Consider the following 5,702-nt stretch of genomic DNA (forward strand, 5'->3'; position numbering starts at 1 on the left):
ATCCACATAAGTGTAAATGCAGCTCACTGGATTTAAATAATGATGAATTGAACCTGTTTGCTGAAAACTTGGTAAATAGGAAGTACACAGAAAGATTCATTGTGGATTATGAAAAAGAAACTGAGAAATATCATTTGAGGGCATGATTGTTTTATCGAGTGAGAGAAGAAAGTAGATTTTGAGTTTAAATATGATGTGTCAGCTTTATCAAATTTTAGAAGAAAAGGAAATATCACCAACTTCTAGATTACAGCAGAAATTTGTGGAATAGATTTATTTACCTAGATCAGAAATAAGCACTTAATCATGTTAAAGGATTATAAAGGATATTTAAAATAATACAACATCCCATTACAAACTGCATTGCAACTGGCTACCTGAGAACTCTTTGGAAAAGATAATTTACACTTAGCCAGTCATATACAAAATAAAAGTTAAAATTTCTTTTCTTGTTGAAATCAAATGTAGTCTGAGTGACTATAGGTTTGATCTTTCTGCCTGGTAAAAATCTTTAGCACTCTGAGTGTGAAATAAAGTTATATATAAAGCTTTAGCAAACAAGATTTCTTTCCAAGGTTTATGAGAAGGTTACAAAAACCCTAAAAGGCCTTTGAAAATCACTGACTCAAATAGAAAATTCATGAAAGCTGAGACCAGACCAAATTAAATAGGCCCAACTCAACTCAGCATTACAAAAGATTTTCCAAAATACTCCTCAAGTGAAATACACAGGCAGCAACTTTGTTTGTATACAAAATCACTCGGGTGCCTTTGGAAATCAGTTGCTGTGAAGTGCAAAGCAAAATCTCCCAATTCATACATATATTATTTAAAAAATATGGATAGGATGGCCAAGCGGGGCAAAGAGTAATAAAAAAAAACCTACAGTTACAAAAAAATGAATGAGGCTCCTCAATTATTTTAATCATTGGAGATTATTAATTTATATGTCTCTAAATATTGATAGTCATAGAAAATGTCATTAATTTCTCTTATTGAAAATATGTATACCTTATATAATACATTCCCTATCAGAATAATTGAAATTTTTCATCTTTTTTACACTGGAGCTGTTTTTGGAATAAAAAAAATCTGAGACTTGGCAGAGGTGGGGAATAATGGTGGTGATGGGTGAAAATATAGGAAGGTCACTAAAGGAAATATTTATGATGAGGATCTCATTACATAATCACCAAATCAGAGAAAATCAGTGCTGAAAATGTTCCAAGAAACGTTAGCTAGCCTAGATTCTCTGTCTTTCAACAAACTTAGTTGAGAAAACCACCCTGTATTTCTTTTAAAGGCTAGCAGATAAAAAGATTTTCCAAGTTTACAATTCAGGGCTTAGCAGACTCCTCTGTCAGCAGCTCCTTCCAGGTATCTAACTTAAATCCCATAAGCTTTAATGTAAGCCCATTTGTTCCAGTTTGAACATAGAGAAAATAACTTTTTATAATGACTTTTAATAAAAAAAAAGTAGTACAATTTCGAGGAAGAACAAATGACAAGTAATATTCACAAACTGGAACTATCCCTCTCTTATCTTAATCTATAGAAGTTTTTCGCTGTTCAATCTTTAACTCTTTTTCTAAAAGTACCACTAAATTCTGGACCTCCACCATATTTTTTAAAAGGACAGAATTTTAAAGGCTGCAGTAAAGATTTTTGAGGGTGGTAGCATCATGGAAAATAGAACAAATATACATGTTTCAGCATAGTATGGCTATCAAGATGATCTTAAATGAATTATAAATGAGACCATTTGAGAGTCACTGTGCTGGACTGTTAGCTATTACCATCTTCCTTCCTTTCTTCCTTTCTCCATCTTTTTCCTGCTGAGACACTCATTTGTTTCAGTTCCCAACTGTTTTCTGAACTAAGTCTTTAAGAAAGAGAGAGAGGGAAAAAAGGAATACAGTAGCATATTTATCATGCTATTTATGATTGCATGCATGGGAGATATAATTTTAATTCTGCTTGCATTACTTGAATTTTATGAGATGAGAACTTAGATTCAACCCTAAAGGCTGCAGTACTTTGCAGAAATTTAGCATTTATTGTTTATTCTGTTTATTTAGTTAGTTATTTGTGTGAAGTTTCAAACAGCTTAATTTTATCTTTTCATTTGAAAACTCAAGGTCATTAAAATATCAGGGATGGAATTTTAAACAGGAACTAAGAGATTTACAAATCTTCTTATCTTCTGAGACTGATTAGGTTGATTTCTTGTGATGTAAACAGCTATGCTACAACTTCCTTGTAGTAGGTTAGAGTTTGAGCTATTTTCTCATGAAATTATATTTTAGAGAAGGTTGGACATAAAATTCCCCTAAGAGGATTATAATATTTATCTACTCATTTGATTATTTTAATTCTTATAGGATTCTTATGTTGGCTTTTAAAAGAAAAAACAGTAATGTAAACTTCAGAGCAGTTTGAGAAAATAAGTCTTCTACTGTGTTTTAAGTTTAACATGGTTTTCACACTTAGAAAAATAATATTCTATTTTATTTTCAGAATTATATTCTGTTAGTTTTCAATTTTGAAAAGAACTATAAATAAATTAAAAGTAAAGATAACTTGGTGTCTATTTTGAAGGAACATGAGCCGAAGGGGATTTTAACATGTTTTCTTGTATTCGAGAGCATGCTAGGTCAGTACCGAAAAGCTGCTGATATTGAATTCTTGATAAGGAAGGGCAAATACTTATTGACTGCTCTGAAGTTATAGAAGGCAGTATCTTTAAAGACTTCTTGATATAAGGATGGGAAACACGGATATTTGTTTCCACAGAAATTTATGCTACTAGGAAACTTAAAGAAAACCTTTTTTATTATAGAAGAAAATCATGTTCATTATTGGATAACCATAAACTATTTGTGGAGCTATCACTTGCCCCCAGTCCTTAGGCCTGACTGCTGAGATTTACTCACACATGCCATGTGCTTTATTCCCCTTTCATTGTCCCTCACCACAAGTTGAGTCCTTCCCAACCTACACAATTTAAGTCTTTTTAAGTCCACTGAGTTCGTATACAATTGTGGACATAGTTTGAATATTTTCCCAAAGAGGCTACTCCACTTTCTTATAAATCAAGGGTGTAGCTAAGTACTTTTACTGGGAGGAGGTGGATTTATCTAATTCCACTGTCTCAAAGTCCTATCTAGTCGTTGCATCAAACTGTGCACCAATATCCAGTTCTGTTCTACTTCACACATGTGGGAAGATGATAATCACAGGTGACTTGACGTGGCTAATAAAATATAAATGGAAAATGTGATGTATCACTTCTAGGGTGGAAACATTTTAGAAGTGGCAAGTAGAAGTCCAAGCTTCTTCCCTCCTGGATTGACCTAGCTGTGAAACGAGATGGTTTTAAAACGACCAAGAAACATTAATAGGAGGATGTACAGATATTCTGTGGCTAAATGCCTGGCACCATTTTTATTCTAGTCTTCATCCAACCTGCTAATTACCAGGATTGTTCAATTTTTTTCCTAGTAGGGTAAGAGCATCCATTTGAGGTTTGGACTTATAAATACTGATTTTAGAATTTTTACTTTTCCTCATTTATGGTTTTAGCTTCTTACCTCTGTATTATCCTTAACATTAAGTATTTTCAGCAGGTGAATTCACCATAAACCTTAGGGAGACTGCTTTGAGCTCTTTGGCTTACATGGCAGGAAATATTTGATTCAGTTTCCTGACAAACTGGATGAGATTTCTCATATAATGAGCATTCACACTGCCAATGAACATGCCATATGTTTAGACACATGGTTTTACTTTTATGATCTTTAAAACTTAATTTATTTTACGTAGCCCATGGCTGAGATAATCATTTATAGGTTTCTAAGTACCAGGATTGGTGTCAGGTTTGAAAGTGCTCTGATTTGGGCAGGAATGGAAGTATTGCTTCACTGTAAAGCATACATTCAGAGAAGCATATATATTATTATCAATAGGAAACTTCTCAGCAAGTTTTTTTTTATTGGTACTGGCGGTGGTATAAAATACTCTGTAGGATAGATGTAAGGGAAATGTTGCCCACAGATTGATTTAGAAAGGTAGCCTTATAGATTATATTATAGACTGCCATCCTGTGCATTATTACTCCATGCCACTTTTAAAAGGCATATTGTATTGAGTTTTAAAAAGATTATTTTACTCTTATTTTAAGCTTTCTCATTTCTATATCAGAGTACTACCAGGACAAATAAATAAATGATAGAAGCTAGGAAAAATAATGATTAAAGTAATGATTAGAATTAGAAGTAGTATTCACCTCTATTGTTGACTCCTTTTTTTTTTTTTTTTTTTTGAGACAGGGTCTTCCCCTGTTGCCCAGACTGCAGTGCAGTGGCATGATCTTGGCTCACTTCAACCTTCACCTCCTGGGCTCAAGCAATGCTCCCACCTCAGCCTCCTGAGTAGCTGGGACTAGAGGTATGTGCCACCACACCCAGCTAATTTTTGTATTTTGTAGAGGTGGGGTGTCACCATGTTGCCCAGGCTGGACTATTTTTTTAAACAAAGAAGTAAAACGTTAACTTTTCATGTTTATAATGTTTTAAATTATAACATATTAAATATATATTAGTTTTACTAATTTTTTACTTAATATACATTTATAATCAACAGTAAGATAATTTTTAATACTTTGACAAAAAATTTTAAAGGTCATGGAATTGTCATAATTTTTCCAATTAATTATCATTTTTCTTTTTACATTTTTTTAAATAAGAAATTTTTATATGTAATGCTTTGCGAATTTGCCTGTCATCCTTGCACGGGGACCATGCTAATCTTCTCAGTATCCTTCCAATTTTAGTATATCTGCTGCCAAATGAAGCAAGCAGTGTTTTCTTTTTCTGGAAAACAGCTTTATTGAGGTATCATTCTAAGTACCAGGATTGGTGTCAGGTTTGAAAGTGCTCCGCTTTGGGCAGGAATGGAAGTATTGCTTCACTGTAAGGTATACATTCAGAGAAGCATATGTATTTATTATCGATAGGAAACTTCTCGGCAAGTTCATTTTTTATTGATATTGGCAGTGGTATAAAATATTCTATAGGATAGATATAAGGGAAATGATTGATATACAATGGACTGCACATGTCTAACCTGTACAATTCTGAGTTTCAACATAGGCAAGCACCTGTGATACCATCATTCCAATCAAGGTAATAGGCATATTCAACATCTCCCGAAGTTTCTCTAAGACCCTTTGTTTGTATGTTTGGCTTTTCTTTGATAAGAACACTTAACTTGAGATCTACTGTCTTGACAAAATTTGTGGTGCAAAATTCTGTATTGTTAACTATAGACATTATGTTGTATAGCAGATCTTTAGAAGATATTTATCTAGCACAAGTGAAACTTTATACCCATCAAACAACTTCCCATTTCCTTTGCGTCTCAGGCCCTGGTAACCACTATTATGCTCTATGCTGTATTGACTATTATAGATTCTTTATGGAAGTGGAATAACGTAGTGTCTGTCTTTGGTGGCTGGCTTATTTCACTTGGTGTAATGTCCTGCTGGTTTCTGACTGCTTTGTTGGTTTGAGGATCATGTAAAACTCTATTTGGGTGACATGACAATGAAGTTTCTTTTCTTCAAATGTCATATGCACTGAAACAATTCTTAATTCCAAAAGTTCAGGACAAGCATAAATCCCATTATCGTAGTTTTTGGTCCT

At 33.4% G+C, this 5,702-nt stretch overlaps 1 non-coding gene across 1 annotated transcript; it reads right to left on the reverse strand.

Moving 5' to 3' along the window:
• Positions 1 to 4,748: 4,748 nt before the first annotated feature.
• LOC115934113 (U6 spliceosomal RNA) lies at positions 4,749 to 4,855 on the reverse strand. The gene has a single exon (XR_004069960.1). It is a non-coding gene; the product is annotated as a U6 spliceosomal RNA (small nuclear RNA).
• Between the last annotated feature and the right edge of the window lie 847 nt (positions 4,856 to 5,702).

The sequence above is a fragment of the Gorilla gorilla genome, chromosome 2, assembly GCF_029281585.2.
Source record: "Gorilla gorilla gorilla isolate KB3781 chromosome 2, NHGRI_mGorGor1-v2.1_pri, whole genome shotgun sequence".
NCBI lineage: Eukaryota > Metazoa > Chordata > Mammalia > Primates > Hominidae > Gorilla > Gorilla gorilla.